Source organism: Protopterus annectens, chromosome 3.part0 (assembly GCF_019279795.1).
Source record: "Protopterus annectens isolate FY-2018-M chromosome 3.part0, PAN1.0, whole genome shotgun sequence".
NCBI classification, from domain to species: Eukaryota; Metazoa; Chordata; order Ceratodontiformes; family Protopteridae; genus Protopterus; species Protopterus annectens.
Window position 1 is genome coordinate 624,686,947 of NC_056731.1, and position 14,058 is coordinate 624,701,004.

Below are 14,058 nucleotides of genomic sequence, written 5' to 3' on the forward strand. Positions count from 1 at the left end.
TTTGCATTCTGTTGTTGAGTTTCTACCAAGCAGTTATTATTTAGAGTAGAATGTACCAGGAAAAAGGCTACAAGCCTACTGAACCTTGCATCATCTAGGACAAGACTGTGGATCACCAAACAGGCTGTGGCCTGCTTCTCCTCTTGGGATTGGTGCTAACATTTTGCTTCTGGTAAGAGAAGAAGCAAAGGATCATTGTATCACAACAGAGTGAAGCTGTAGTGAGACCAGCATTAGTAGTAGCCAGGCAGTAGCCATTCATGTGACTACCCTCTTTTCATAATTCTTAACAAGCTAATTCTTTGTTTCCGGTAAGTACTGCTTGATTTGTCTTTAACTTCAGAATATCTGCCTAAATACTTCATCCTTAAATTTTCAGTCTACATATTAGTTTCCCCTCAAGTGTTTGGCAGGAGTCTGTACAGACTCAAACATCTTGTAGTGACATTTTTCCTGTAAAAGCACAATTGACATTTCTTTAATACCTAGTTGCACGCAGGGCAACTAGTTTGCAGTGACAAGCACTGTCCATATAGTTGCAAACCGAATACTCCTGACAGTGATTGATATTCTCACTCCATCTGTCTAATCAATAAAAATACTCTGTTGTGATGGATATGAACTTTCCTACTGTCTCTTTTACCAGCTTGGTGGATATGGGCATCTTGAGGCAATGTTGAATTGCCTCATGTATACTGACAACCAGTTAATTCCCAAACAAACTGATATGGTATGTGAGAGATGTATTTACACAATGTCACTGGAGGCAAAGCTCTCACAAAAAAGTACTCCTAATGTCAATAAGGCTGTCAGTAGTACACACGCTGCACCCATCACGCACATTTCAAAGCAGACATATCAACCACATATGCTGAGGCACTTACATGTAACCTTCATAAACCACAAAGACCTCCTAGATGAAATACACATAACAAATACCCTCAGCAGCCCCAAATGCACTCTTTCAAAGCAACACCCACATCAACATATAGAACTACATCTCATGGAGCCTCTAAGCCCATAAGGCAAGCCACCACAAAATCCAACATTCTCGTCATTGGAAACTCCATCATGAGGCACACTAATGTCCCTCTCACCAGGCTGAGTAAGGAGAAAGTTACAGTCAGCTGCTTATCAGGGGCTAGGATCCACCACATTACACATGCACTCAGGTCACTGGACCACATTTACCAATACGACTCAGTCATAGTCTATGTGGAAGTAAATGACCTGAGATGTACCTCCCTAGACTATAGGAAGAGAGACATCATGGAACTTTTAGAATATGTGTCTCAGGCTGGTATGAGCCTAGCATTGAGTAGCATTTTACCTTCTCCAAGGATGATGCCGCAATATGAACAAAAGATGATTGACTAATAATAAGTTTAGTTTCTGGTGTCATTCTAAGGGGGTGCAATATTTGTCAGCATGGAAGGAGATGATCAACAGGCCACGCTGCTTTGCCAGGGATGGTCTGCACCTCTCCCCTCTAGGCTTTTGAATATTAGGTAAAACACTGTCTACCCCATAGTGCCCTTTTTAGGCAATGCCAAACTGAAAGCACTTCCAAATAGTAAATCTAAAGCAAGAAGATCTAAAGGTATTAGTGGTCAGTGCTAGGAGTCTAAACAAAAAAAAACTCCAGTCCCTGGAAGCTCTCTTTACCCTAGAGAATGCTGATGTCTGTGCAGTCACTGAGACATGGTTTAAAGCCACAGAGAGCACACCAACAGTGCAATGTTATGCCTTCCACACATTTAGGCCAGCTACTTCTCAGGCAGGGACTCAAGGTGGAGGTGTCTCTATTTACATAAAAAATAAATATACTTCAAGGCTGGACAAACAGGACAATGCACTTGAGCTGCTCCATGTTCAAATAACCATAGGTAAAATCCAATACCACTTCCTTGCAAGGTATAGGTCTCCCTCTATGATCCATAAAATCCATACCATGTATTTAAACTTACTATAAACACTAACCAACCAACCTAATACCAAATTCATGGGTGACTTTAATTACCCCCACTATTAACTGGGAATCCTATATGACACCAAACATACATGCACAGAGATTCCTGGATTTTGTAAACACAAACTCCCTGGACCAGATAGTCAATACAGCAACCAGAGGTGCAGCCATACTGGATCTGGTCCTGACTAATATGGGAGACTGCTGCACACCCTCTACTGTAATGCCTTCCCTGGTAAGGTAAGACCACAAAATGGTCTCCTTTGAAGTGAAAATAAAACTTGGACACCGAGCTAAACCTGAAATATTCAGGAACGATTCTAAGGCTAACCTCCTGCTATTAAATGAGAACCTGTCAAAATTTCAAGCCCTCATAAACATTTAGAACACTGCTGCCTATGCAGAACTGTTCACAGAAACCCTATACAAGCATGTTAATAGCTGCATAGAGGCAGCTGTACCCACCAGGAGGAAGTACAGAACTAACTAAAAAAACAAGCCATCCTGGTGGAATTACAAAATCAATAGGCTGTATAACAGGATGAAGAAAATCATGGCAAAAATTGGGAGGTGCAGCACCCAGCAGGATAAAAGCACTCTCATCAAACTAAACAAACAACTCTGAGGGCAAATAAAGTCTACCAAAGCCATATTTGAGGTAAGTTTAGCCTCCCATTCCAAGGACAACCACAAAGCATTCTTTAGCTATGTCCGCAACCTCAAAGGCAATACACAATTGTGTACAGAGCTCATTGTGAATGGAGCCACCTATACTGAGGCAGAAGATATAGCAAACTTCCTGGCTGATAAATTCAGCTCCAACTTTATCCCTCTTTCCTCCTCAACCCTCAACCTTCCCACAGGAAATATCATCAGATATAACTCCCCCTACTATCACTAGGGAACAGGTCCTTAATGCTCTCTCTAAGACCAAGAACGCTGCATCAGTGGGCCCAGATAATATCACAGGATGCCTTTTAAATAGCATGAAACATGACCTATTAGGGCCACTGGAATTACTATTTAACTACAGCCTCCAAACAGGCTTCGTGCCTCATGAATGGAGAAAGACAACAGTCATCCATCTGCACAAAGGTGTGCCATCTACAGACCCTTGAAACTACAGACCTATAAGTCTCACTAGTCTTATATGTAAAGCCATGGAAAGAATTATCATGGGGATGATCAATAAAGATATAGTAAACCTCCAGACACTGGATCCAACCCAGTTTGCTTTCGTCAAGGGCAGATCATGTCTACTCAACCTTGTTGACTTCTTTGAGAAGGTCACCAAAACAATGGATGAGGGCAAAATTGTTCACACTGGTATCAGTTTTCTGGTTAGGATAAAACAGATGAACATTTGTGGGTTCTATTCAAGCAGCTTTATTACACACAAACACATCAGAAATGAGGTTTTGTAACTTAAACTTAAATAAACTTATAAATAGACTAACTACCACACTCATACATGTTAACACTCTGGCTGTTCTCTCAAAATGGCACTGCTGCCTGCACATGCTGAGTATTTATCTGCATGTGCTACATCTGGAAATGCTTCTTAAAGGTACATATACACACTCTGATCTACATCGTCCCTCTCTGAGAAATAGTCCTTATACAAAATTACAGTATTCAATGACATGCAATTTACAGAAATGATCTTTTGACATACATTTATACTGAACTAGTTATTTGACATGCAATTATACAAAATTAGACACATATAAAACAATTATGTCCAAGTTCCTGTGTATTTTACACTAGATCAGGAAATACGACCTGACTGTGTAACATAAATGTTAGAATTGGATCTAGCAATGGGGACTGTACTGTTCAACTTTGTGGACATCTGGGACATCATCAGAAGTCAAATGGATAATGCGACATGTTCTTTGGTACAAACATTGTCTCGGTTGCTCTGAGATCTAGAGCCTGTATCACAGGTATGATGCTGCAACATTGTTTCTGATACAGGAAGAAGATGCCTGCAGTTTCTCCTGTATTCTATACCCTCAGATTCCACTAAGTAGGATCTCGGCTCAGTACATATACCTCTCACTTGACCAATTTGATCAAAGTTTGCATCCTCACTTGTCTGTCTTTCCTTTAATGGACATAGAAATCTGCTTGTTTTATCATATCTGGACATCTGAGAAGAATGCTTCTTTAAAAGTTGGGCTTTGATTGTTCTGTTGTTTTTAGCATTAGGCACAAACAAACTAGAAATGATAGGCAAGGTTGTTCTGGTTTGCTTAGATATAAGTCTCTGAGCAGGCGGACCTGGTTGGTTGTCATAGGGTGTATTTCTGAGATTGAGTAAATTCAAGAAGATACCGGTATTATCATTGCTTTGCACTCTGTACTGCAAATTCAGCAAGGCAGTTTGACTGAGGATATTCAGGGCTGCTAGTAACATGGATAAAGTTCCAAACTTTAGCAAATCTCTGAAACAATTGACTGGTAAATTGAGAAGCATTGTCAGAAATAACTTTGTGTGGACTACCGTGGACTGAGAAATGATGTTTCATCTTAGTAATAACAGCAATGGACATTAGGTTAGGCAGCAAATCAGTTTCAAACCAGTTTGAATAAGAGTCTACCAACACTAATTAATGCTGACTGTTCCACTCAAAAATTTCAGTTGCTACTGCTGAACAAGGTAGTTGAGGAATATAACTTAGCTGAAGTGGCTCTTTTTGCAAATCTGGCTTAGTACTGTTGCACACTGAACAAGAAGAAAGCACTTTATGCTGTTTTGCTAGAGAAGGCCACCATACTAGTTGTTTTGCCTTTCTTTTGGTAGAATCGAAACCTGGGTGGCCACAAAGTAAACTCTGAATATATTTATATTGTAAGGAAGTAGGAACAACAACTTTTGGACCTTTGAAAATGATACCATCTTCCATCAGCATCTCATCTTTGTATAGAAAGTAAGGTTGTACTTCTGGCAGTATACAGGATTGCTTTGACGGCCATCCTACATTGATGAAGTGATTGAGCTTTTGCAAAATTGGATCAGTCCTTGTATAATCTTTCAGCTCATCAAGTCTTGTGGTACAAAATTACGCACTTCCATGACATCAAAGTCATAATTCTCTGCATCAAGCTGTTCCGTGGTATTTCTTGGTGATCTAGGTAAGGTATCAGCCAGATAAAGAAGTTTACCCATTGTATAGACCATTTTAAAACTATACTTTTGCAATATGAGCATCATTCTTTGTAGTCTTGCTGAAGCAGAATGCATAGGCTTCTTTAAAATAGTAATGAGAGGTTGATGGTCAGTTTCTATCTGGATTGCTCAGCCATAAATATAATCATAGAATTTCAAACATGTGAACACAATTGCCAAAAGTTCCTTTTCAATTTGAGCATACTGCATCTCAGTTTGGGTAAGAGTTATAGATGTGTAGGCAACAGGGCTGCTGTCTTGAAGAATAACTGCACCAAGACCAAACTTTGAAGCATCACAGGAAAGAACTACTGGGTTGTGGACATCATAGTATCTTAATGTAGCTGGGTTAGCAATTTGCTGTTTGAGGTTATCAAATGCTTTCTGATGTTCTTCTAACCATGGCCATGCAACATCAGCTTTCTCAATGGTGCTGATAACTCACTAAAGTTAGGGATACATTTGCCCAAATAGTTATCCATACCAAAAAAAACGCTGTAGACTTTGGACATTGTCTGGAGCTGGCATCTCAAGAATGGCTGCTTGTTTAGAAGGATCTGGTCATAAGCCTGTACTGGTACATAAATGACCTACATAAGTAAATTCTGGTAGCCTAAATTTGCACTTCAGAGGATTGAGCTTTAAATTCACTTCACGCACTCTGTCAAGAACTTTCTTAAGGTTTCTGTCATGCTCTGCTTCACCATTACCTCTAACCAGTAAATCATCAACTATTACTGCACACGGGTAGCCTTAAAAGTTTTCCTCCATTGCATGCTGAAAGACTTCACTGGCAAAATTTATTCCAAAAGGCATCCTGAGGAATCTGTGTTTATCAAATGTGGTACTGAATGTAGTCAGTAGTAAAGATTTGTGATAAAGCATTACTTGCCAAAATGAACTCTTTGTATCTAAGACAGAAAAAACAGTGGCATTTGGCATGAGGGTTGCAATTTCCTTGACTGTAAGCATAGGATGATGAGGTCTTTTTAATGCCTTATTCAAGTCTCTTGAGTCAATGGATATTCTGATTTCATCTGAATTTTTCTTATGAGCAGCTACCATGGAAGATACCCACTCAGTTGGCTCTGTGACTGGACAAATCACACCTTGCGGCACCATATTATCTAACTTGACTTTGACTTTATCCTGCATAGCTACTGGAACTCTTCTTGTTGGTCTGACCACTGGACTGATCTCTGGGTCTACGTTCATAGAGTACACAACTGGAAGTTTGCCTAGCTTGTCATCGAAAACATCAGCATACTCTGAGAAAATAGCATCAGTAAAGGCTGGAACTAGGACATGATGTACTTCTTTGGTAAAAGAAAGCAGTTTCATTCTCAAACTGTCTCTGACTGGATGGGTCTTTGGACTACATAAAATTTCAAGCTATAACTGCTCCCAGCTGAATAGCATGAAAGCACTACTGAACCTTCGGTTTGAATCTCTTCACCTCCATGATCAGCAAGCTTTGCACAATTGATCAAAATAAGTGGCTTACCAGTGCTCACTTTAGGAAATGTTTCTGCTGACATTACATTACACTTTGAACCAGTGTCTACTTTGAGCTCTGTGGGTTTCCCGTTGATCAGGACAGTAAAAAATATTTCATTCTTTGCCAATAAATCTACTATGTTAACCTTTTCACTGACCAGTGATATACCATCTACACAGAAAGTAGGATTGCAGCTCTCTACATGATCAACTTGATTTTTTGAGTGACCTTTCTTAATAACTGAATGAGGCTTGCTTGATTTACAAAACTTTTGAAAATTATTTCATTTTTTTATACTTGTGGCATTGCTGACCAAATGCTATGCACTTTTCTCTTTTAGACTCATAGTTGGCACACAATTATGACAGTTAGCATTAAGACTTGACTTGGGTTTTGCTGACAAACTCTTATACCATACTGACCATGCCCTTTTTACTGAGATAGTATTGGAATTTGCTAGAAAGCTCAGGGTCCTCCCTGCAACACCTGCAGGGTTTGCTGCTGCCATGTACTTAGGCCTGTTTCTGCTTGACATGTTTTGTATGCTGTCTACATTTGCTCTAGAGGCTGCTGAAACCATGCTTTTATCACTTGTAAGCATACGTGTGTGCCTTTCTGTGAGCTCATGGATTTGACAAATCTCTATGGCTTTGCTTAATGTTAAATCACTGTCAAGAGGCAAAATCTTTCTCACGACAGCACTATTAACACCACACAAAAGCCTGTCCTTTATTAACTTATCTTTCAAGTCACCAAATCTGCACTTTTTAGTTCTGTTTCTCTAGTCAGTGATATAATCTGCAAAAGTTTCAACTGGCTTTAGGTCTCTTATTTAAAGTAAGTGCCACTCTAATGTAACATTTGTTTGGGGGTTGTGCATTTCTCTAAATTTACATTTTAAGCACTCAGGGTCTTCCCTGGATTCAGCCAGTACCACAATATGATGGATTGACCCTTCTTCTGCATATATCTCTGGTGCATACACAAATGAACACTCTCTTTCAATAGATTCTGACCCAGCCAAATCAAGGAAAAATGAATGCCCTTGTATGTGCATCTTTGTCAGAAAAAGCTGCTTGTATGAAAATATCATATTCCTGCTCAAATACTCTCCAATTCTCTGCTATATTATGATCAAACACAAGTAGACCTGGTCTAAAAAATGCCCTGCCATATCAACACACAGTAGTGAAGGTGCTTGAAATCATGTACGAACATACACACACACAAACACACATATATATATATATATATATATATATATATATATATATATATGGATCAGTGTCATTTCACCAAAAATCCATTTCACTGAAAATTACTGACATGGGGTCCAAATCGCCAAAAATCAATTTCGCCGAAAATAGTACTGACAGTGTATATGCCCTTTTCTTCAACTGTAGTGCGATCTTGAAATGAGAATATTGAAGTGGGGGGCATAGCCCCCCCCCCACCCAGTACAGTTTAATATTGTCTAGCATTGTTTTATATTGTCCAGTCCCTATTAAAAGGGTAAGTAAGTAGTTTATAACCTGAGTAGGTGGGGGGCTACGCCCCCATACCCCCCGTTGTGGTGGGCTGTGCCCCCCACACCCCCCTTCATTTATATTCTCACTCCGAGATCGCACTACTGTGGGGGAAAGGGCATATACACTGCCAATACTATTTTCGGTGAAATGGATTTTCGGTGATTTGGACCCTATGTCAGAAATTTTTGGCAAAATAGATTTTCAGTGAAATGTCATAGGCCCACACACATAGATATATGTCAGAACTTTATGCCAGTACTTGTAATTATGCCCAATAGCACAACAAACGTTGAAATAACTGCACTTTGCCAAATAAGTCTCCATAGCACAAGAGCACTCTGAGATCACTGTACTTTACTTTGAAATCACTGTACTCTGTGAAACCACTCCTTATCAGTGTAGAAATACTTCAAAATTACTATACTTTGTAAATAAACTGTACACAATGGAAAAGGTTCAGAGAAAGAAACACTTCAAGATGAATGCACTTTGCAAATAAACTGTATACAGCACAAGAACCTTTCAAAATGGCTGTACTTTGCGAAATAACTCTGCACAGTGTAAGAAACACTCTGAAGTGGCAGCTTTCTGTGAATAAATGCACACAGCACAAGAAACATTTCAAAATGGCTGTACTTTGGCTGCACTTTGCAATATAACTGTACTTTGCACACAGAAAACTCTGAAATAATTGCATCATGATAAAGCACACACTGCTAACACTTTGCACACTGAGATACTTTGAGTAACTGTAGTTATGCTTTGAATGGCTTCTGTCAATGCTAAATAGTAGTTTGTGTCAAAACACGGTCTTTTACTAAAAATATGCAGTTGCCTTGCTTTTTAAGCTTAATTTGCCCTTTTATTGTACATGTTATCTCTTATCATGCTCATTATACTTTTCTTGTGCCTGTTTTACTTTAAGCATGCTCGTTATGAAAACCAAAACTAATTCTGAGCCCTATATGAATATCTCTACTAGTTTTAGCAAATATCGTGGATTCAAGCATTTTGTTTAATTAATAATGTGGTTTGTGCCTTTCATTTACTTAATAATATATTTTTGCTCCACTCGTTTGATTAATAATGCATTTTGTGCCTTATAAATGTGCCATTTCATTTTCTTTGCCCAATAAATCATTTGTACAGTTTTAAGAGCAAAATAATACGAATACAGAGTACAGTTGGATGGAGTAAAGTAAAATAGAATAAATGTAAAAACTGCACATTATAAACTGCATATTATAAAAATGGCCAGAATAACTTTAGTTAAAAAAATGTTTATTTCAATATTCATTACTATGCTGTAACAGTTATCTTAATGGCAGATTTCATCATATAATAAGAAAATGAATTATTCTATAACCATAAGCATTTTCCAGTAAAATCATGTTTAAAATAAATTTTCATCACAATTTATTTATTATCTTTGTGCAGAAAAGTTGTTCAAACAGATTCCAAATATGCAAGCAGTTAAATAATTAAAGACAGTCCTTACCAAAACATTTTTGGCATCATTTTTTCACCTGCATACATAAATTACAAAAAATGGGCATGGGCCCTAATTTTAAACTGTCAGTATGCACCAGGAAAGTCTAATTCTGCTAACTCCAGATTTATCAGATGAATTCCTTTGTACTAACAGTAAAGCAATTTAATCTGAGATTATTATAAAGACCTTCCTGGGGATTTAATAAAATCAGTGTAGGAATAGTGGAAGGCCTACATGGAAGGTACTGTGGCCATGTATGTGGATCCCCCTCGGCAGCATGCCTCACATATTAATGAAGGCACATACTGAGGGAAAGCCATGTAACATGGTTAGTGAATCAGTGTAGAGAGTATGTTACTGGGTCCAGAGATGAATAACACAACCCCTGCACTTTCAAAGTTCCGGATAGCAACTTATGTATATGTAATAAAAAATTAATTAATTTTACATTTTTTTTGTATTTGCATGGTACAGCATGGCACTTAGCAATGGACACTTGCCAGACAGCTAAAAAAAAAAAGATATATTTAATTATTTAAAGGTCAATTTTAAGCATAGCTGAATGGGTTTGCTTAGTGCGCCACAGTGCTTAGCGGTATTTAAACATAGTGGAGAGATATATGTAGAAGTATAAAAGCATTTCACATGGCCATGTAGCTGAATGGTTAGAGTGACTGCCTTATGTGCAGTAGGTACAGGGTTTGAATACACACACATGTTATTTTGTAAATACACTGTATGAGACATCTTTTAAATCCATGGAATTTTGTTTGATTACACAGATAGGTTATTGGGCATCCACGGTGGTGCAGTGGTTAGCGTTGTCGCCTCACAGCAAGAGGTTCTCTGGTTCGATCTTCGGCTGGGGTGCCTTCTGTGCGGAGTCTGCATGTCCTCCCTGTGGTCGCGTGGGTTTTCTCCGGGTGCTCCGGTTTCCTCCCACATCCCAAAGACATGCAGTAGGTGGATTGGATACTCTAAATTGGCCCTAGGTGTGAGTGTGTGTGTGCCTTCTGTGGAAGGTTGGGCACCGGGCTGGCAACTTGACACTGTAAAATTCCACTGCCAATCATGTGTGCGGACAGATGATCTGCTGTGGCAACCCCTAACCGGGAAAAGCCGAAAGAAGACACAGATAGGTTATTAAATTTAGTTTGCAAATACAGATTTATGAGAAGTACTATTAAACCTTGATTGAATTTTGTATGAATACACAGACAAGGTATAAAGCATTTTTGGTGCAAATACACAATTATGAGAATATATGTAAACCCTTGATGGAATAATGTATGTATGCACAGACATGTTATTAAACATTTTAGTTTGCAATTACATAATTATAAAATGTATTATTAAATCCTGATTAGCTGCACTTAGCTATGCTCTGCTAAGCACAGCTACACATAGACAAGCACTGCTTAAACAAGGAACGTTTTAGCAGGGCTTAGCTGGTTTGTGCATTGCTAAGCTGTGCAAAGCACCACTAAGCAATGCCTGTTTAAGCATTGGTCAGCTCAGCTAAGCTGGTTTGCACACTGCTAAGCATTGCCAGTTTAATCACTGCTTGGCTGAGCTCAGTGGTTTGTGCAGTGCTAAGTTTAGCACCACATTTTAAAAAAATGGCCCAGTTGCATTAAAGAGTGGGAAAACAGGCTTATTTAAGTGCAACAGGTGGGAATATAGTCATAAACTTTTGGAAATTGATCTTAGCAGAGATTATGGTGGAGCTGGAGAGGGTGCATGCTTCCAGGTTTAGCAGTGGAGCATTCTGGAGTCCAGGGCCATGGCTGGACTCATTGTAAAATTGCATGATGTCCGGCTGCTGCAGGGCCAGTACCAGGGGTTGGAGTACAAATCGGAGACCTGGAAGTGTCTGGCACATGATCTCACCAGTGCAAGTGGTATTCTTCACACAGGTGAGCAGGTATGCCATCATTATGATGACCTGAAGCATCGTAAGGGGGATCTCTTGGCCACCTGGGGCCAGGATGCTAGAGATGGGAATGTCCCAGCAGTTTATAAGTATTATTATCATTATTTTGCCAAATTCTACTCTGAATGTGTGATACACAGGTGTGTATAATGGTGTGTTTCTCTCTCCACAGCTGCAGAGGAGAGAACTTTTAAACCTGGAGGCCCATGCAGGGTGCCTGGCTAGGTTGCACCATGAGTGTGGTGAGTACAGATGTATCTTGCAATCTATAGTCATATAAACAAGAAAGAGTAAATTAGTAACTGCCAGTAGACATATTCTGTTTTGATTGTACTGCAATGAATGTGGTCATTGACCTGAACTGATATAAATGAGTAATGTCGGGTACAGTTCAATAAAGATGAAAGCATGAAACCTGATATTGTTAAGGAAATAAAGTTTCTACAGCATTAATAATGTTAAGGAAATAAAGTTTCTACTGCCTTAATAATGTTAGGGAAATAAAGTTTCTACTTCATTAATTGTGGAATTACAGCTGTATTGTAACATCTGCATTATGTGAAATATTCATCAATAAAGACTGTAGACATATACGAGTCACTGCATGAAGTCACCCCTAATAAAGCTGTGTTGTACAATATGTGTGTATTTTGGGCTGTTGGTCATGAAGTTGAGTATTACATCTGCTGTGAAGTAAAAACAGTAATAATATCACTATGTGACTGAAGGTTTGCTAATAAAGAGTGTTTTGCTAAACTGTAGATGTGGAGCTGTACTACAAGATATTTGTTCTGCACTAAGATCTGAGCCAATAATAGGAACGCCCAAGGTATTTTGTGTATCTCAGGATTGTCTTGTGTTAACCATTGTATTTCAGCTATATGCATTCCTGCTCTTAGGTACGCTGCTGCAGGCAAGTATGAAACTTTAATAGCTGTAGACTTCAAATATACCATCTGCAACTGTATATGGGTCAGGCAGACAACCCAGCACTCTAGTATGGTATGTACACATCACACATATTCCCATACACTAGGGGTTAATTGTCTATACCTGAATTCCATGTATTAATGCATAGTTCACTATACACCTGCATTCCATGTATTAATGCACACTTCACCTACTATCTCTGTCATGCACGAGTCTCATGCATGTGTGTTCAAGTGTCACTGGAGTCTTGTATGACACTCTACCTCTATTACCAGGTCATATTTTGTTACCAGATGAGCTCTAGGCACATATCAGTCAATCAATACTCAGCAGTAGCTCAGTTTGATAAATGATAGGTGTGAGGTACATTTTTGTCACACACAGACTGGGGTTCGAATCCAGGGACAAATACTACTAAATATTTATAGAAACAGTTATGTTTTGTAAACAGATGTTCTTTCCACAGGAATTGCAGGTAAATAAATGGATGTAGTAGCTGTTAAAATGGGTTCCTAATTTTTGTGTCCAGCTGTACCAGTGTTAACAGCATTGCTCAGCAAGGTGATAAGACATCAGTAAATAAAGTCAACAAGTACAATAGTAATACAAGTTAATAAAATAAATAAAACTGTTTAATCTTGGTACAACTGTATCCTTGGAGTGTCTGCGAATATTTGCCGATAGCCTGCTAAGGACAGCATGATAGGTACACTTTCTGCACTGTGCACGATACATGTCTCTCAAGTATCACACTGTCACAGACTGTGATCACTGTTGCTAAGTCCCTTGGACACAGATTTATCATCCACTTGATTTATGTCAATAGCACAGTCACACTACATCAGTCCACAGTGCACCCTGCTAGTCATATATGTCCCCCGACATGTAATATTCCCCTATAGTTGTGTACCTGTAGGTGTTACAGCTTGGCCCATACTGTCCCATGAGGATAGCTTGAGAGGTATGTAGATGCTACAGAAGCAATAGGGTACTTGTATACATAATGTAAGGGCAGACCCGTTGAGTATATAAGAGTACTCTTGCAAACAATATAGCCTGTACTAGTAGTAATGGAATGAATTTCTCTCCCCCCACCCCTTATCTGCATTATAATTTATTATACTTATACGTTGGGTATGGTTTACTTTTAACATATGTTGTTCTCAAAACTTTATGTTGGGCCTTGTGTTTTATTATTGTTATATATTACAATGGTTGCATACTAACATACCTTGTTGAATTACCTATGTTGTTGGCCTTATTCCATAACTGTTACTGGCATGCTGTTATAATTCTAACTCTTATCCCACTTATTGTTGTGTTCCATATGCTATACAATGTTATGTTACTGGTTTATGTGCAACAATCTGTCATGCTGTTATAACTAACTAAATGTTTTGTTCATTACTAACCTATACACTTTGAAAAACCTCAACACTATAGCTCGACTGGGTAGGCCAGTTCCTGGTGATCTGCCTACCCTATGTCAGATGGCTGTGGCACCAGGTCCAAACACATCTGGGACCCAGCCTGGT